At 44.5% G+C, this 20,713-nt stretch overlaps 2 long non-coding RNA genes across 2 annotated transcripts; one reads left to right on the top strand and one right to left on the bottom strand.

The window, feature by feature from the left end:
- The first annotated feature begins 365 nt into the window (after positions 1 to 365).
- On the top strand, positions 366 to 10,671 carry LOC133259919 (uncharacterized). Its single transcript, XR_009740586.1, has 2 exons — positions 366 to 899; positions 10,158 to 10,671. It is a non-coding gene; the product is annotated as an uncharacterized LOC133259919 (long non-coding RNA).
- Positions 10,672 to 14,737: 4,066 nt separating this feature from the next.
- LOC133259918 (uncharacterized) lies at positions 14,738 to 20,422 on the bottom strand. Its single transcript, XR_009740585.1, has 3 exons — positions 19,621 to 20,422; positions 18,074 to 18,157; positions 14,738 to 17,646 (listed from the first exon to the last, which is right to left on the bottom strand). It is a non-coding gene; the product is annotated as an uncharacterized LOC133259918 (long non-coding RNA).
- Positions 20,423 to 20,713: the final 291 nt, after the last annotated feature.

The following is a 20,713-nucleotide window of genomic DNA, read 5'->3' as shown; positions in this document are numbered from 1 at the left end:
CTCAGTTTTTCTTTAAAAGCACAATCTGTACTATTTATGTGACACATAAAAGAAAAAAGCTGTGGTTGGCTGTGAATGTTGCATCTCTCCTTCCTTAAGATGTGCGGTTTGTCTGTCCTCTGCACGCTGTCCTCTAGAGCCTGAGCCATAGGTGACTTACAGAGAAAAATTCCACACACATTCCCTAAATAATCAGTATCCCATCACTTCCCAGTTAGAACATCTCGATTTGTTTCTTTGTAATCGTCTTCCATCTATTTTCCTGTGTTCTGCATTATCATCTGCTAAAAATATTCCAACGTGTTATTTCTTTAGTTCGTGGTGCCAAGACCTTGATATATCCCTTCGCTCTCACTTCAGGAATTTCCCAAATAAATCATGAAATGGAGGACAACTGAAGTTAAGCACCCACCCCTGGAGTCTAGAAAGAAGTGGCCTCGATAAACATCAGCTTCTGTGTCCCCTGTTTTCCCTTCCTGTCCGAATCCTATCATTTCTCTTTATAAAAAACACAGGGCCCTTAATAAAAGCACCTGGTGAAACCCTGATTTATTTTTGTCTCTTAAGGAGTTAGCTATCAGATGTTCTCAGGATTGCTGTCCCTGGCCTGCCAGCACTAGCCAATTAGTCCTTCCAAGAGCCTTCATTCACCTCTTTCAGAGCCAGCCCCTGCCTTTCACTTGGGGAAGCCTTCGGTCAAAAAGGGCCTTTGAGTGTGTGGCCAGGGAGGTGTCACTCAGCTCCTGGCCTTCCTGAAGCAAAGGAGAAGCAACAGCCGCACAGGCTGCCGTAAACTCCCAAGTCCGCCCTGACCAAGACTGAAGCCAGCCCCGCACCACCAACAGTCCCGGACACAGCCTTCGTGTGTCGAAGCGTGGCTGCTGCTTGACAATTTCCAGGTAAACAATTCTTTGAAAACGGCCTGCAGTCAGGGAGGGACTCAGAACGACTGTCCATTTTTTGAGCTTGGCATATGATTTTTTTGTTTCCTTCTTCAAAATGAACATTTAAATCGCTCTCTCTGCCAGTTGTATTGTAAGTACTATAATGAGCACTAATTTAAACAATGTAGCCATAACTAAACCAGATTATCTATCTGGATTTAATCTGGTGAGAACAAAGAAATCCATTCAGTTTGCCCTGAAATCCAATTTAATACATAAACATGAATGGGCAAAGTCAACATCCTTGGTGACTTTAATGTAATCATTTGATTTTTAAAGTACAATATGCCAGAGGAAGGTAAACGTCTGAACCATTACAAAGGCCACAGACTCCCACTTGCTACTACTATTTCCCGCTCAGGGGCCTTCCTAATTCAGGAGAAGCCTGGCGAGCTGCTGCGCTGGAAGTATTCATCGGAAATTGCTTTGTGCATCACAGCTGTTTGTGTATCCGACACCCTCCCAGAAGCAAGGTCCTCCAAACTGGTTTCTTTCATCAGGATAGAATATAAACCGTGTTCAATAAAAATACAGCCTGGCATCCACAATGCCAAACTTCCAATAGCAGGTAATGTTAGGATTAAAATCAAAGAGCGTGATTAGAGCATCTGTGTTCCTAGCTCTTAAAGGAATCAGGAACTAGGGAAAAAACGCTAGTCTGTTAAAAAGATATTCTTGTCTCTTCTTCACTTGATGTTTTTCTGCTTTGATACAACTCAAGTGTAGCTTTCTTTTTCCTTTTAATATTGCAATCCAAGTTTCAGAGTTATTATTATTTTGTTAACATCCAATATGTTTGAGCTTTCTATGCCACCTTGGCTTTTGTTTAACGCTATTAATTATATTCTTGTTCAGTCTGCTATAAGCTGCCCCTGTCAGCAGAGATTCAAGGAAGATTTCAAAGAGCAGCATATTTATCAAAGGAGAAAAAAAATGAAGAAAATAAAGACAGCGCTGGAGCATATTGGATATATAAACTGCTCTTTCTGAAAAGATAAATGATTTGGTAATGAATAGATCCTTTAGGCCATAAAAAATCCATTTATTTTCTTTTGAATTTGAATAGGAGAGATTTGCATTTTTCCAGAGCAGTTACACTTAAATTAAAATGCAGCGCATGAGGCTAGCATACAATCAAACTAAATAATAACTGAGACATACTGTATTATTCATAAAAACAAAATTAATAGTTTGGGTAAAGGAAGCATTATGGTAGGGAAAAAAATGTACATTGACACCAAACACCTACTGTTGGAGAAAATAAAGGGGATTTACAGTACCTGCGAATTGGTTATAGAAGTTTGGCATTTATTCTCAGTTATTCGGAGGTGGGGGAATGGGCGATGTGTTTATCTTGTATGTAATGGGCTATGTAAAAAGCCTCTGCTTTTCTGATAGCAAAGTGGGAAGAGCGTTTCTCTATTTTTTATGTCTCATTATATCGTAGGAAGAAGCTAGTTTTTTGCTCAAAGCAGAGTAGAATCGAGGGGCTTTTTTCACCTCCTCAAAATACATATTTCGAGTAAGGGTCCTGCTGGGGTCAGAGGGACAGCCGGGGCTGGCCGAGAAGCGAGCGCCGGCAGCGGCCCTGCGTCCCCGGCGTGTCCGCCCTCCGCCCCCCGCCCCCGCCCCACGTGCGGGGAGAGAGGGCCCGGGGCCTCCGATTGCCATCAGCCTGCGGGGAGAGCTTGCGGAGAGGCGAGTCTCTCCAGAGAGCTGTCCCTGCCAGTCCGGGGCAGACAAAGGACACCAAAATACAGGGTGTCACGGAAGGCGCACGAACAGCAAGTTCTTAAAAACTGCGGGGAGAGAGACCTAGTCAGCTTCCCTGAATTTCAAGCATAATCTCAGATAAGAAGATCTCCAAGGTACATAGTCCAAACTTTACAAAAAAAAAAGGTGTGGCAACATCCAGAAGCCTGCGGGGCCACGCAGGTGGGGCGCTGCGCCGGCGCGGGGTGGGGCCGGGCCGTGGGGGGCGGCGGGGCCTCGCGCCCCGCCCCCCATTGTCTGCGGCCGGAGCTTCGCCCGGGATGGCTTGAGCTCGCCTTCTGTCCCGAAAAGCCAGACCTCTAGGTTTCTACGTAAAAGCTTACTTTAGAAATGGTGGCCATTATTTAAAGATATTTAAATACCACCTGAACCGAAAATACTAAAAAAAAAAAAAAAAAAAAAAGCCCTGCGTGTGGCGCTTGGGCACCACTCTGCTGCCTCTGCTTATGAAGAATGTGAAAGTTCAGGAGATTGCTCAGAGCGTGTACTTAACACCCATCGGTTACCTATGAACAGTTGCTGAACAACTCAGGCTGATTAAATAGACTCTGATGGATAGGAAGGACACGACTTTTTAACTGTGCCTATGACGTGTAGTCATTCAGCCATGTTTTTAAATTGAGCACTTACTACATTCCAGGAAATAGGCGTTGTTTGAAATGCCCTTGTCTAAAGGGAAATCCATCTTTAGAAACCCATTGGGGAACTTCCTGGCGGTCCAGTGGTTAAGATTCCACTGCACAGGCCGAGGTTCAGTTCCTGGTGGGGGAACTGAGAGCCCACATGCCTTTAGGTGAAGCAAAAACTAAATAAAACCCATTCATTCTTCAAGACTTACTGGGTCAATAATTCCAAGAATGTTTCGTAAAGCAAGTTCCAAATGTCTCAGAGGGTAAAGCGTCTGCCTGCAAGTGGAAGACCTGGGTTCGATCCCTGGGTCAGGAAGATCCCCTGGAGAAGGAAATGGCAACCCACTCCAGTATTCTTGCCTGGAGGATCCCATGGACAGAGAAGCCTGGGGCAGGCTACAGTCCATGGGGTGGCAAAGAGTAGGACAAGATTGAGCGGCTTCACTTTCACTTTCAAAGGCAGTATCCTCCCTTAAGTGATCAGCTTGTCTATGGTACATTAAGTAACTAAATCTTGGATTTGCATAGATTATCTACTTAAAGAGAATCCTTAGGCATTTTCCAAACATTGGAAAAGATGAAACTTTTTCTCTTTTGTGTCTGTGTTATCTCAGATAGTAAACAATCTGCCCGAAATTCAGGAGACACGGGTTCCATCCCTGGGTCAGGGTGATCCCCTGGAGAAGGAAATGGCAACCCACTCCAGTATTCTTGCCTGGAGAATTCCATGGACAGAGGAGCTTGGCAGCGCTACAGTCTATGGGGTTGCAAAGAACCAGACACAACTGAGCAACTAACACACACATCTGTGTTATAGTGTTGAGTCCAAATTTTATCTCTATCCTGCTTAAAGAACTACTGATTCTCTCATTATGTGGACAAAATGGAAAATTAACTGGATTCCGTATTTTAAGCTTTTTTTCCCCCTCAAAAGTGACCCACTTCACAACAGAACTGATCTTTTCTCCTAGGGAATAGTCATAGTTTCAAGTATAGATCAAGAGCGGTCTTATAAATGTATAAGAATTGCAAGTATAAAAGAAGTAATTTTTTGCACATTTAGAATGAGGGCGGTATTAGTGGTAAAGAACCCGCCTGCCGATACAGGAGACATGAGACCTGGATTCAGCCCCTGGGTCGGGAAGATGCCCTGGAGAAGGATATGGCAGCCAACTCCAGCCTGGAGAATCGCATGGCCAGAGGAGCCTGGTGGGCTGTATATAGTACAGAGAGTCGAAAAGAGTCTGAAATGACTCAGCATGCATGCAATTTCATATAACTTTTCTGGAAAAAAATTTGGCAACATGGTACCAGATATAAGACAGAGGTACACTTTGTTACAGATATTATTAGAGATTTACCTTAAGGGGAACATCTTTTAAGTGTGGAAAGCTAGACACACAAGGGTGTTCCCACAAGAATTTTAATAACCACAAATTGCAAAAAACTATAATGTCCCTCAAAGGTGGACGAAGGGTTACATAATGTATGGCACAGTCACACCATGGAATATTTTTGGCCATTAATAAAAATAATGTTGAACGATGTTTATTACTGCAGAAGAAGGTTTATGACACACAGCATAGAATTCATGCACGGTAAAATTACTGTGTGTGTAAGAGAAGTCTAGACTGAAGCGCACCAAACATACACGCACCCTGGTGCTCACAGCAGCGCCGTTTACAACAGCCAAGACATGGAGGCCGCCTGAGTGTCCATCCACAGACGGACAAAGAAGACATGCAACATACGTACAATGGAATGTTACCCAGCCTTAAGAATGAAACATGCCCCTTGCGGCCCTGTGGACAGACCTAGAGATTATCACACTACGTGAAGGAAGTCAAAAAGACGGATATCATGTGTATCACTGGTATGTGAAACCTCAAGTATGACCGTATTTACAAAACAAACTCACAGACACAGAAAACAAACTTAGGGTTATCCAAGGGGTGGGAAAGGACAAGCTGGAGTTTGGGGTTAGCAGATACAACTATTATACATGTGGGGGATAAATGACCATATCCTACTGTAGCAGATACAACTATTACACATGTAGGGGATAAAGACAAGATCCTACTCTAGAGCACAGGGGACTATGTTCAATAACTTGTAATAAACTATCTCAGTGGACATGAGTCTGAGCAAACTCCAGAAGCTGCTGAAGGACAGGGAAGCCTGGCGTGCTGCAGTCCATGGAGTCACAAAGGGTCGGACATGACTGAGCCCCTGAACAACGAATAATGGGAAATAATATGAAAAAGAATATATAAATAAATCACTTCGTCGTACACTAGAAACTAATACAACATTGTAAATGAACTATACTTTAAAAAAATTTTTTAAAAAAGAACAAAGTTCATCAAACCGTTGAGTACCCTTTACTATATGGTAAAATCTTATAACTTTTACTCTTTGCACTTTCTTTAAAGGTTAACACAGGTGGTTAAAACAACAACAAAAATCTTCTCTCCAAAGAATTAGGACAGTATATGGCACTCCACTCCAGTACTCTTGCTTGGAAAATCCCATGGATGGAGGAGCCTGATAGGCTGCAGTCCATGGGGTCACTAAGAGTCTGACATGACTGAGTGACTTCACTTTCACTTTTCACTTTCCTGCGTTGGAGAAGGAAATGGCACCCCACTCCAGTACTCTTGCCTGGAAAATCCCATGGACCGAGGAGCCTGGTAGGCTGCAGCCCATGGGGTCACGAAGAGTCGGACACAACTGAGCAATTTCACTTTCACTTTTCACTTTCACGCATTGGAGAAGGCGATGGCAACCCACTCCAGTGTTCTTGCCTGGAGAATCCCAGGGACGGGGGAGCCTGGTGGGCTGCCATCTGTGGGGTCACACAGAGTCGGACACGACTGAAGTGACTTAGCAGCAGCAAGCTATTAATCAGAGAAATGAAAACAAAAAGTATAAATAAACAAGATGAATAAATAACTTTCTTAAGTACTATGGTGGTGATCATTTTGAAATATATAGAAATACCAAGTCACTGCGTTGTGTACCAGAAACTAGCATAGTGATATTGGTCAATTGTATTTCAAAAATGAAAAAACTCAGAAAAAGAGATGGGGCTCTTGGTCAGCAGAGGTGCGGAGTGAAGGAGGAGAATTGGGTGAAGGCAGTCAAAAGGTACCAACTTCCAGTTATACGGTGATTATCAGGGATGTGCTGCATAACATGATAAATATAATTAGCACTGCTCTGTGTTACACAGGTGTGTGCACGCCCAGGCAGGTTCAATCCTTTTCACCCCCATAGACTGTAGCCCCGCCAGGCTCCTCTGTCCGTGGAATTTCCCAGGCAAGGATACTGGAGTGAGTTGCTCTTTCCTTCTCCAGGGGATCTTCCTGACCCAGGGATCGAACCCGAATCTCTTGGGTCTCCTGCATTGGCAGGCGGGTTCTTTACCTGCTGAGCCACCTAGGAAGTCCCATGTTATATATGTAAGTTGTTAGAGTAAATTCTAAGTGTTGTCATCACAATTTTTTTTTTCTCTCTCTTGAATGTTGTCTCTTTAATTTATATGTTCACTAATCTTGTTGTGGTCATCATGTCATGATGATGAAGTCAGATCATGCTGTCCACCTTAAACTTACACAGTACATAGGTCAATTAGATCTCAATAAACCTGGAAGGAAGAAATAACCGTGTTGACCCAAAATTGAGTAGCAGCCCTCTTGGCGATATCCTGAAGTCAGAACAACCCTCACTGACTATAAATAGGCTCCACTTGGCACAACGTAGGTTTGCCCTTTGCGCCTGAGCAGGGTGCCACAGGGCAGCACCCTGAATGGGGCTGTGGCTGAAAGAACCAAGAGTCGTTAGTGCTTTTGTCTCGCTGTACAAGCAACACACAGCACCTTTTCTGCTTCCACGCTATAGCTGTTACTCACCAGGTCTTCTGCCCTTGGCAGTTCAGCTTTTGAAGCCGCATCTGCACACGAGCATGAGAATCAGTTGAAAAATGAACGAACCGATCGTTTGCCTTCCTCCAACAGTACCCCTGGGGTTGTGTTCTGATCCTCGTGAGCAAACCTCATGTTTGCTTGGATTTCCTGTAGACACAGCAATAGGCTAGAGCTTCCAGACTGTGCTCCACGGTGTTAATAAGTGATAGAAGACATAAAGCAACAACAGAAATGTCTGTGGCCAATCAGCGTAGGAAATGCTGGGTTACAGAACACCAACGTTTTCTTTCCTACAGAACTTCTTAGTGCCTTTACTATGTAAACATATGCGGTGGATTTTCAAAGGGAGGAGATTGTGTTTCTTGAATTTATTGACTGTGGAACTTGTCCCTCCCCCAAAGAATAACTAAGTTCTTCTAAAGGATAATAATCTTTTTTAGTTCTTCTAAACGCAGAGAAATCAGAGATCAAATTGCCAACATCCGCTGGATTATCGAAAAAGGAAGAGAGTTCCAGAAAAACATCTATTTCTGCTTTATTGACTATGCCAAAGCCTTTGACTGTGTGGATCACAATAAACTATGGAAAATTCTGAAAGAGATGGGAATACCAGACCACCTGACCTGTCTCTTGAGAAATTTGTATGTAGGTCAGGAAGCAACAGTTAGAACTGGACATGGAACCACAGACTGGTTCCAAATAGGAAAAGGAGTTCGTCAAGGCTGTATATTATCACTGTACTTATTTAACTTATATGCAGAGTACATCATGAGAAACGCTGGGCTGGAGGAAGCACAAGCTGGAATCAAGATTGCTGGGAGAAATACCAATAACCTCAGATATGCAGATGACACCACCCTAATGGCAGAAAGCGAAGAACTAAAGAGCCTCTTGATGAAAGTAAAAGAGGAGAGTGAAAAAGGTGGCTTAAAGCTCAACATTCAGAAAACAAAGATCATGGCATCTGATCCCATCACTTCATGGTAAATAGATGGAGATAAGTGGAAACAGCGGCTGACTTTATTTTTTGGGGCTCCAAAATCACTGCAGATAGTGACTGCAGCCATGAAATTAAAAGACGCTTACTCCATGAAATTAAAAGATGCAAGAAAAGTTATGACCAACATGCTGCTGCTAAGTCGCTTCAGTCGTGTCTGACTCTGTGCGACGCCATAGACAGCAGCCCACCAGGCTCCCCCATCCCTGGGATTCTCCAAGCAAGAACACCGGAGTGGGTTGCCATTTCCTCCTCCAATGCATGAAAGTGAAAAGTGAAAGTGAAGTTGCTCAGTCGTTTCCGACTCTTATCGACCCCATGGACTGCAGCCTACCAGGCTCCTCCCTCCATGGGATTTTCCAGGCAAGAGTACTGGAGTTGGGTGCCATCGCCTTCTCCACTCCACCGTTTAACTGGCCTCAATTTTCTCATCTGTAAAATGGTGATGATACAAATAAGCTAAACAGGGCTCCAAAATCACTGCAGATGGTGACTGCAGCCATGAAATTAAAAGACGCTTACTCCTTGGAAGGAAAGTTATGACCAACATAGACAGCATATTAAAAAGCAGAGACATTACTTTGCCAACAAAGGTCCATCTAGTCAAGGCTATGGTTTTTCCAGTGGTCATGTATGGATGTGAGAGTTGGACTATAAAGAAAGCTGAGCAGTGAAGAATTGATGCGTTTGAACTGTGGTGTTGGAGAAGACTCTTAAGAGTCCCTTGGACTGCAAGGAGATCCAACCAGTCCATCCTAAAGGAGATCAGTCCTGAGTGCTCATTGGAAGGACTGATGTTGAATCTGAAACTCAAGTACTTTGGCCACCTGATGAGAAGAGCTGACTCATTTGAAAAGACCCTGATGCTGGGAAAGATTGAGGGCAGGAGGAGAAGGGGACGACAGAGGATGAGATGGTTGGATGGCATCACTGATTCAATGGACATGGGTTTGAACTCCGGGAATTGGTGATGGACAGGAAGGCCTGGCGTGCTGAAGTCCATGGGGTACAAAGAGTTGGACACGACCGAGCGACTGAGCTGAACCGAAAGGATAATAATGTGTTAGTCATCCTGGCTTTGGGCTTCCCTGGAGGCTCAGTGGTAAAGAACCCGCCTGCCAATGCAGGAGACTCGAGAGTGCGGGTTTGATCCCTGAGTCGGGAAGATCCCCTGGAGAAGGAACTGGGAATCCTCTCCAGTATTCTTGCCTGGGTGAGCCCATGGACTGGGGAACCTGGCAGGTTACATACAGTCCACGGGCTCACAGAGAGACGTGACTTAGTGACTGAACAACAACAGCAACATCCTTGCTTTAAAAAAACTTTTTTCTTGGATTTTCCACGACTGTTTCTTACTGCTGTTCTTTTAGTCTTTCATCCCACTTCCCTTAGACCAGTAGTGTGCAAAAATTCAGAAAGAATGAAAGATACATATATATATATAAAACTCTGTTACTCACAGTGGAAAAACTTTATTGGGTTGGGTGTGATATATTTGTATGACTTAATTTACCTTCCTTGATGGATTCTGGGGGTGATGATTAGGAAATGCCTGACATAGAATGTGTGTTCATGCTCCGTCTCCCAGTCGTGTCTGACTCTTTGTGACCCCATGAACTGCAGCTTGCCAGGCTCCTCTGTCCATGGGATCCTCCAGGCAAGAATACTGGAGTGAGTTGCCATTTCCTTCTCCGGGGGATCTTCCCGATCTGGGGATCGAACCTGCATGTCCTGTGTCTCCTGCATTGGCAGGCAGATTCTTTACCACTGAGCCACCTGGGAAGCCCTATGACATAGAGTAAGCACAAATGAATGTTATGCAAGTGTAACTATCCTTGTAATTACAGTAATTCAGCGAGCTCAATCCTCTTGGCTCCCTCATTTACAGATGAGAAAATGGAGGCTCAGGACAGTGAAGAAAGTCGCACAGAGCCACACGGCTGAGAACAGGGGTCAAGCAGGAAAACCCAGGTCACCTGACCCAACAGTGCAAACTATTCACCAGAAAATATTTTAACGGATCAGAGAGAAAGCAAAATCTCCACTGGTAACTATGATTATACTTTTGGTAAATGCTTGATTTAAGGGAGTGGTTCTCTGGGCTAGACTGGACTTCCATCCGCTGAAGAACCGGCTCTGAATAGAGAACAGGTCTGAACACCCCTCGAGAGTGAAATAACCCCAGTATGCATCTCAGCAGGAAGCAGACCCATTTCCTCAGGACATCCCATTCCTTTATTCTTCCTTTCATTTACACCTGTATCTTGAGCACCTGTTAGAAGCTAGTATTATGTAGTATTCAACACTGTGAATGCTATACTCAACCCACAGAAGCAAGGTTCCCACAATCCTCAGAGTGACTGTCTTCAAAACTTTGTCAATTAAAAAAGGTCAGCATTGAAGGTTACGTAAGGTGTTTTCAACCATAAACTTGGAAATAATTTTAATGTACCCTTTTGGGGCCTGCAAATGGATTGACACCATCCAGCCACAAAAGCGGCAAGTGCTTCCTGGGCACAACGGATGGAGTGTGAGTGGCACACTGGCCTTTAGAAGAATGTGCTTATACAGACGGCGTTCATGCAAGTCTTTTTATACACAACACCTTTTTATATTTTTATTTATTTAATGAAGATACAGTTGATTTACAATTGTTACATACTTTTCAGGTGCACAATATAGTGATTCACAACTTTGAAAAGTTACAGTCCATTTACAGTTATTATAAAATATTGGCCACATCCCCTGTGCCATATAATATACCCTTGTAGCTAATTTCTTTTATGCATGGAAGTTGCACTCCTATGGCTCTCTCAAATCTTAGGAAAAGGTGAGATGTGAAAACCAACCCTCAGGAGGGCTTAGTGGTTTGCACAGGGTCACACAGTGATCCCGGCCCAGGTGTCACTTGACATTTTTATTGCCATATGCCAATCCCCCAATATCTCCAGTTAGCTGAGAGTCTTCCTGACAGACTTCAAGGATCTAATCTACATCCTCAAGGCTGTGGGCTGTGTATGCAGACGTGTATATACATAAATTTGCTCTCAGAGCTCTACTTTAACGCTAAGTTCGAAATGTAACTAAAGTCCCACTATCTTGAGAATACCAATTCTAGGGACTTTGCATTAGATATAATTTTTTGAAACAGATACGGAGTTTAAAAAACGTTTTAAGATTCTTTTTTTTAGTGCTATGACCATTTTTCTCATACTGGAATCAGACCAACCATGACCGCCAAAAACAATGAGAGCAATGATAGTAACAGCTAACGTGTCCGGCCTCCTCGGGGAGGAGACGTCCTCCGTCTCTGGCGCTGTGTCCAGCCTTTCTCGCGTGCTCTACGTATGATCCTCATACGGCTGGAAGAGGTGGGTGCTATTATTAGCTCCGTTTCACAGATGAGGAGACTGAGAGACTGAAAATATTTGCTCAAGGTTGTGTCATCTGTGAGGAATGCACAGTTAGCCCTGGAGATTATAGAACCCAGTAAGCAGTGATTGCCAGCATGAGGAGCGTCGCGGGTAGCAGATCTCCAAAGAGGAGAGGTGTTGGTGCCCGGTGACCCACTAGGGGAGCAGAAGGAAGTATCAACACTTTCTATCTGCTTCTTTTATTAAAGAAAGAAAAAGAAAGAATTCAAGCCTTACTGTTATCTAACATACAGTTGACTCTGACTCCCCACTCTCTCATTTGGTCCTTTTCCTGGCGGAAAACTGGAGAGCCACAGCATGGGCGTTAGCAGTGGAGGCCAGAAAAAGCACAGGATGCCCCGGTAAATCTGACTTGCAGACAAACAGCAAATAACTTTGTAGTGTGAGTATAGCCCAACTGCTGCGTGCTAGTAACAGTACTGCTTGGCTAAACCTGACAGTCCTGGCAGGGGTCTCACCTCTCCTGTGTTTTTATTCAGTCGCTTATATCTGCCACATTAAGTCCATTTATTGATTGTGCTCCTTAGTTTTGACTTTGTTTTCCCCCATGGTAACACTCTTATTGTTGTCTTCAAGTCTCAGAGTTGTGGCACAGGGCCTGAGACGAGCCCTCAAGGCACTTTGTGTTATATTTTTCTTTAAAAAAAAAAAAAATGCATTTCATGTGTTTATTTGGCTGCAGCTGGCCTAAGTTGCAGCGTGCAGGATCTTTCGTTGAGGCCTTCACACTCTCCATTGTGGCGGGTGGGACCTAGCTGCCTGACCAGGGATGGAACCCAGGGGCCCTGCTTTGGGAATGCAGGGTCTTAGCCACCGGATCGCCAGGGAAGTCCCAGCGCTGAGGACGCCCATGCCGTGCAGGGGGATGGCCAGCAGGCCCGCAAGGGGTGCTCCCTGCGTCAGCCAGCCCGGCCTGCTGACTGCAAACGCCTGAGACGCTGTACTTGGATAGAGTTTCACAGAAAAGAATAGGATCTAGAAAAAAATGGCTGGAAGAGGTTGTGCATATAAGAAAGCAAGGGGTTTGGGGGAAATCGCTCTACCTTTCTCTCAATTTTGCTGTGAATCTAAAATTGCTCTTAAAAAAAGTCATAATTTTTTTTTAGTTGATTTAAGCCACTACATTTTGGAGTGGTTCATTAGACAGAAAAATTGTTTAATAATTTGATAATTGTTACACTGAGTAAAGATATTTAGCTGCCCAGACCTAGCATTGGCCTTAAAACTGTTTTCTTAACTTTACTTTTTTGTTTGTTTTTTGGGCAAAGCTTGGATCTGCTCTCAGACGCCTTATGCTCTAAAGAAGGAAAAACATTGCCTAATCGCTTTCATATTTTCTGTTGTTGCTCAGTCCTAGAATTCCTTGGATGCTCACCTGTCTTCTACAGGTATATATATTTCCTTATTGTTTCTCCTATTACAAAAGCCTAATGCATTTTATACACATGGTTAATTACAGGGGCAATATGCACGCAAGCAAAGCTGTGGTTGGAAAGTTTTAATTGGGCATACAAATGGCCAGCTGATCTCCAGATTAAATGGCTAGCTATCCGTCCACTACACTGCACATGCAGGGGAAATTTCTCCCACAACTTTTCATGATCTCAACTGGTGCCTAAAGTTCAGTCTATATCACGGTAGCTGAGATGTATGGACACCATTCATTCATTCATTCATCCATCTGTTCATTAACATAGCTCCCATCCCCTGCTACGTGTCAGGCACCCTGCCAGGAGTGTGGGATACAGCAGAGAACATAACTTGGTTGGTCCTGGCATTATGGAGCTGGTGTTCTATACCCAAAATGCTCTGACTTTTTACATTTCCTTGGTGAGGGCCAAGTCAAGAAAGTTCTATTAAGCACCTACTCTTTGACGCAGTTCTTCACGACACCAAATGATGCATTTTCTGGAAATATTTTACAGAATTTCCTGGGTGTCGTGTGTGTGTGTGTGTGCGTGCGTGTGTGAAAGAATAAAGAACATATTGTTTTGAGCTTCGGAGTGGCATCTACCACGTGATGCACTGCTTGGATGCCTAAGGCTAGACTTCACAGTCGCTGCAACTGGTGAATTGTGAAAACCCACCCACGTAAGTGAGGTCCTGGAGTGCTGACGGCTCAAAAGAAAGTCTTCTCTCTTTTGTTTAAATTGAGTTATAACTGACATATAATACCATATTAGTTTCATGTATATATCTGTATACATTGCAAAATGATCAGCACAATAAGTCTAGGTAACATCCATCACCAGATAGTTACACAGGTTTTTTTCTCGTAATAAGAACTTCTAAGATCTGCTCTCTTAGCATCTTTCAAATACAGTGTCATTAACTATAGTCACATTACAACCCCCGGGGTTATTTAGTCATCTTTGATTTGAATTATTTGGACGACTATCTCTATTTCCCCTCATCATCATGACTGAAAGCTTGGGAGTGGGAGTGGTGTATAGACTGCTTTGTTTATTCAGCAAAATAATTTTGAGCTATTGCTGTCTCAGGCGTTGTTCTGAACGCTGGGGCCACAGCAGTGAAGAAAACTAGATAAAAACCCTGCCCTCATGGAGTGGACATTGTAAGCTGAAGAGACAGATTAACTGAGACAGCAAGTAAGAACAGCAGATGCCACTGGGGACTCCCCTGGTGGTCCGGGGTAGAGACTCCACACTAGCAATACAGGGACGCAGACTTGATCCCAGACCAGGGAACTAAGATCCCACATGCCCAGTGGTGCAACTGGATGAGAAAAATAAAATTAATACATAAAGACAGCAATAATTCATTTAACATTTTTTTTCTTTTTTTTAAATTGGAGGATAATCGCGTTACAGGGTTGCGTTGGTTTCTGCCGTTCATCAACGTGAATCGGCCACAGGCACACACGTGTTGCCCCCTCCTGGGCCTCCTTCCCAGCCCCACCACCTCCCTCAACCCTCTAGGTCTTCACAGAGCACCGCGCTGAGCTCTCTGTGCTTTGTAGCAACTTTCTACTAGCTATCTATTTTATACAAGGTCACGTAGGTATCCAGTGCTACTCTCTCAATTAAATTTTTTTAAAAAAAGAATAATAATATCATTTGAGATCATTATATATATCATTTGAGATCATATATTATATATGAGCATCCATATAGTACATTATGGGCTTCCCTGGTGGCTCAGAGGTAAAGACATCCGCCTGCTATGCAGGAAATTGGGGTTCAATCCCTGGCTCAGGAAGATCCCCTGGATAAGGGAATGGCTACCCACTCCTGGGAAATCCCATGGACAGAGGAGCCCGGCGGGCTGCAGTCAGACACAACTTAGCGGCTATACAACAACATACAGCCCATCGGTGACATTAGACAGGTGGCATTTACTGCACGACTGCCAAACACTCCCAATAAACCTCTAGCCACCTTTTTTCATAGCAAAGCAAATAGGGACCACATTTCTGTCTTTGTTCATTTCAGATTGACAGATGTTGGGCTCCAACAAGCAAGGGGAGGGAGGAGTAAAGGAGGACAGCGCACTTCCTGCCTGTAAGGAGGAGCCAAAAGAAACTGTTTCAATACAGGCCTGAGGGCCCTTGATAGAGCAACCGCTATGGAGTTGCTGCAGGGACACAGATGCTTTCTAAACCCCTTTCTAAATACAGGAAGAAGTCTGTCCAACAAAGAGGCCTGGAGGCTCCAGTGGCTGACTCCCCACTCCAATGCAGGAAGCCAGGGGTCGATCCCTGGTCGCAGAGCTAGATCTCACACACCACAGCAAAGATGGAAGAGCTGCATGCCACAGCTAAGGCAGAGTGCGACAAAATAGATAATATTTAAAAATTTAAAAATAAGAGGCACAGAAAGGACACTCCAGGTGGAACAGCACAAGCTAAGGCCGGCATCTCCACATGAAGGGCAGGAATAGGGAGAGGCAGGGCAGAACCACTAGCTCTTTGGTGCTCTCAGATCACAGGTGAAGTAGATTGTTTTCTATAATGGTGCATCTATCCAGCCAAGACCAAAAGCCTTTCCACAGTAAATCGCAAGTTTGCATTCTCAGAATACTGGAGTGGGTTGCCATTTCCTCCTCCCAGGAATCTTCCCAACCAGGGATCCAACCTGCATCTCTTGAGTCGCCCGCATTGGCAAGCAGGTTCTTTACCACCAGCGCTACCTGGGAAGCCCCCTTTCCAAGTATTTACTTCCTTCAAACTGTTTGACAGATAAATATAATACAGAAGCAAAAACATTTCTTCACGCCCATTTAAATCTCCCGTTTCAAAACCGTTCAAATAAAATGAGTCTTTCCTGTGGAATCTGTTCTATTGATTTGTTTTAAGAAAAGATCCCTCCTAAAGAAAGAAAAGCCATCTTTGATCTGACTTAAAAAGATCTAATCAAACAATACAATCTATGAGGAAAAGGGAGGAAAAGAAAACCAAACTTCTTTGAGCCACATCAAATATATGAAAGAGAAAATACTTCATTTAAATGCTGAAAAGGAACACAAAACAGCTTGAAATGTAATAGCCTCTGCAGAGTAACTGAGACCACATGTTGATCTGACATGAGTTCCTCAGACACAATTAAAGGTCACTTCATGTACAAACATCTCATTTCTCACTGAGAGGCTTGAACTGTTCTGGGTGCTTTTGGCCACTGCGGGGCAGGTGCCGCGACCTGGCCCGTCGGCAAGATGCTGCAGAGAAGAGTAAGGGACCAGTCCACAAACCCCGGAAGTCTGCAACCGAGCCCCCGGGAAATGAGCACCCTGGATTTGGGCAGTTCCTGCCTTGAAATCCTAGGCGAGGAGGACGAGATAAATGGCAGAATTCTTGCTAACTCAGAGCCTGTCTCTCTCCCACGGAAGCCGGCTTTACTCAGAAGCAAACAGACTTGCTTTCTGCTTTGCCCACCTCCACATTCACGGGGCCCCAGGCTCCAAAGACTGAAGTCCGGGCGCTGCCCGGGGGCAGGGGGTGCCCCGAGCCACCGCGCTGCGCCGCGATGCCTCCCAGCGGCCGGGGTTCAAGCCGAGACTCCGGGCGGGAAGGCGGGGTGCTTGGGGAGGAACTCCGAAAGCGCTCTCGGCCCCCGTGGCCTCTTTCCACCCTCTCCCTTCCAGAAGGATGCGCCCGAGGAGGACTTTAAAGTCTTCCCTTCCCAAAGGGAATCACATCTAGAAAGCTTTTCTCAGAAGGAGAGGCAGATTATTCGATTGGAAAGAGAAGCAAATCTAAGAGCAAAACGAGGGAGGATCAAAGGGTCGGTTCGTGTGAACTGAAGACGGGAGCCTTTCCAGGGGGGCAGGACCTTTTCCGATTTCGGGCAAGACATTTTGGAGCCAGCGCGCCAGTGAGGATCAAAATCAAGAAGTGAGTCTGCGTTCCAGAAAGTCACGTGGTCCCTCCCTTTTTCTCTCTCTCTCTCTCTCACCGACTTAAAAAGACCTGCCGTCTCTGCACACTGGGGAAATCCGTGGGTGGGGGAGGCAGAAAATGAGAGCAAGGCGCCCTCAGAAAGCAGCGGGAGTCGCCCCCACCTCCCTGCACCCCCCGTTTCCCCTTGCCCGGTGCCCCGCAGACCCCCTCCGACTCAGCGCTCTGCTCTCTGTTCCTGGGACCTGGAAGGTCAGCCCCGCGGGCGGCAGATGGTCAAGGAAACCTGGGGTGTTCTCTTTGCAGTGTTCTTATTTGTATTTTTAATTATTCAAGTAAAATCTGCATACATTCTTGTAAAATAATACATTCTTCTAAAATCTCCAAGCAAACAACAAACAAAAAAAAACACACCCACCTTTCTGTTGGCGTTGGAATCATCTGTGGGGCATTTTCCAGTTTTAGCTTCCTGGTCTCCGCTCTACCAAGTGCTGTTCTCAATTTGCTCTTTAGTTTCCAGATCTTATAGATATGGATATTATCTATGAATCTACGTAGGAGGAGGAATTAGTGAACCTGAAAGCAGGAACCTGTGACCAAAAAAAGATCAATCACTGGTTCTTTGCAAAGTTCAATCAAATTTAAGACAGTTCATCAGGTGTGAGTAAAAGAAATGAGGGAACCCACATATAAACAACATCAAGAATAAAACCAGGCAACTGTGTCCAATATCCTATAATAAACCACTTTGGAAAAGAATATGAAAAAGAATATATATGCATAACTCACATTGCTGTGCAGCAGCAATTTATACAACATTATAAGTCAACTATATGCCAAGAAAAGAAATTTTAAGAAGAATAAAAACATGTAATTACAGGTAGAGAGCAGACTTTTAAAAAATTTAGGCACTGTTACTCATCATTTGGCCTGAAAGTCTACTTCTAAGGAAACAAATGAATTGCCAAAATCACTCCAGATCTTCTATTTACACCCAAAAGTATTACTTTCCCTTACCTGTTTGCTGGATGTGCTGCTGCTGCTGAGTCGCTTCAGTCGTGTCCCGTAGACGGCAGCCCACCAGTATACGTTCAATGCCCACTGTAAAAAATAGTGGGGGAACTTGTTTCCTTTTATCATGGAATTACTCTATTCTTAGGGGACAAGACAGGTTCAAGTGTATAGAATTTCTAATCTAAAAATGAGCTCTTTTAGAATTTAATTTAGCTTTTAGAAGCTTCTGTAGTAGATAAACCATGATATCAAAGAGAGAAATTTTCTCAAGAATGACTGACTTTTAATGCTTTCTTAGACAGTTATTAGCTCATCCAATTCCAGGCTGAAGAAGATTACCATCACTGGGTAGTTTCTTAACGGACAACCCCAAGCAACCACAAAACCATGGCCGCCCTTCACTTGGAGCTTACTCTGTGCCAAACACAGGCGCTAAGATACTTGGTTCTCGTAATGATGCCAAGGCTCGATGCTATCGTTATACCCATTTTATAGACGGCAAAACTGAGGTGTAGAGAGGTTTCCCCTGAGGTCACACAGCTTGAGTGGCAGAATGGGGATTCCTGTGGAGAGTGGCTATGACTGCTTCAGATGTCACAGGCTGTACCTGCTGCCATAAGAAAATCCAGCTTTTTTTCTCCTTATCACATCTGAACTGGAAACCTCACAATTTCACCCTGGACGGTGCACCTGTCTTACCTAAAGGGCCCTTAGCAAGAAGAGGAGTTTAAAGGAGGAAAAACATCCCATGCCCTCAGGAAAGGTGACTAAAGGATTTCAGGGAACAGGGAGGGGCAGTGAGGGTGAGGTTTACCTAACTAGACAGTTCAGGCAGTAAGACTAGAAAGCGCTTCTTAGCCCAGACCTGCACTTCACAAACATCCATACTAATGAACAATTGTCATCGTTACCATTATGTTATTGTTACTCCATTTATCCCTCCTTAATTGAAAAAAACAATGCCTTTTCTTCTCTCTCCCTCTTTTCTCTGCCCTCACCCCTCCCAAAAAAAAAAAAAAAAAAATCCTGACTGACTACGTGTCAATGCACTCGGAAGGCCTGACTGGCTGTGAATACCGTATCTGCATTCCAAAGGAGAAAAATTATATGTGCCACAGCTATTAAGGGGTAGGCGTAGAGAAATGCTCTTGAGGCTCCGGATCCTTCTAAATTCCCTCCTCCCTCCACTCCTCCCCCTGCCCCTCGGGGAGCTATTTTCACCGTCTTTCCTCTGTCTTGGGAGAAGCCTGAGGGACCCAGGCCCGGAGTCCCTGCAGTCCCCTTCCCTGAGCCTTCTGCAAGGGCAGGGCGGCCACGCCTGCAGTGCTCCCTGTGGCCTAAACCCCTCCAGGGCCGGACCGAGCTGCCTCCTTTTGTATAGCATTCAATAAATACGTGTTCCTCTGTGGAGAAATTGTTCAAATACTCTAGTAACAGAACATAGAAGATACACTCTGAGAAAGCCATCTTGGGTTGAATTTACACAAGAATGGAATTACTGTTTGGTTTGGGTTTGGTTACTGAAAGTTTCTAGGTGTGTATGTATTTACCTGGAACAGAGTCCCCTGAAATTAGCTGGGGGAGGAGGGGGAAGTCTTTGAAAGGCTCCTTCTTGCTGTTAACTGTTAAGCCGTGTGTGTCTCCCTTCCACCATGATAAGAAAAACACAAACCATTTTCTTTTCTTGAAACCATGACTCCAGTGGCTTTTACATAGCTGAGCTTCTCTGTGGGCAGAAGAAAGGAAGAAGGTTCGCCTGCGTGTGCTTCATGAGCCCCGTCGAGTTTTAGACATGTTGTAACAGCTCAGGTTTTATCTTGTTGTTTTAAGTGAATCAGGTGCTTTCAGATGCTTCAGCAGTCCCTCTATGGGTAGTGAGAGAATTCCCTGTGACCTTTCCAAATTCTTAATAATGCTGCGAGTTTGGCTGCAAGCGTGGAGTCAGCCGAGAAGCAGGACCGTGGTCGGCCGGCCGGCCGTGCACTGCCTGTGTTCTGCCGGTCCCCGTTCTCAGGCATGTGCTCAGAAGACGCACGTTGAGCAACGTGTTTCTGAATTAAAATATTACTCAATCTGCTTGCTTTCTTAAGAGGAATTACATTAAACCACTGACCTACGTATGTATGAGATCCTGGTTTTGAACGAGTCAGTAATGAACTTTTAAAGTTTGGTCTACCAAGATGAGTCAATGTGATTGATTTATTAATTAGTAAAAGCCATCCTCTGAAATTACCTTGTATTAATCACAGGTCATGCAAAATATATTCAGTTATTCTGAGGATGGAGGTTTGACAAACTATCCCTCCTTCAGAGACCACAGTCAATTTTAATAACTCTTGCTGGATAAATCATTCATGTTCAGCCTGAAATGATGAGTGGTTGAGGAAATTCCCAAAAGACAAGGGACCCATTCTGGCGAAGATGAAAACTATGCAAAACAGAGACAGGGAGGCGCGGTGAAGCCGGAAATGAGGTTCTGACAATTCTGGATATTCTGGTATCTGCTGCTACTCGCACTAAAGGGATCGACTCTAACTGGATTCTTCTGAGTCAAAAGCTGGTGAAACTATAGAAAATGGGCAGGAAACCCCAGCTGCCAGAACCCAGCCTTTTAGTGAAAGCTGGCTAATGCCTGACCAGGGC

Source organism: Bos javanicus, chromosome 13 (assembly GCF_032452875.1).
Source record: "Bos javanicus breed banteng chromosome 13, ARS-OSU_banteng_1.0, whole genome shotgun sequence".
Taxonomy (NCBI): Eukaryota; Metazoa; Chordata; class Mammalia; order Artiodactyla; family Bovidae; genus Bos; species Bos javanicus.
The sequence above is the reverse complement of the archived record's forward strand: the minus strand, read 5'-3'. Positions and strand labels throughout refer to the sequence as shown.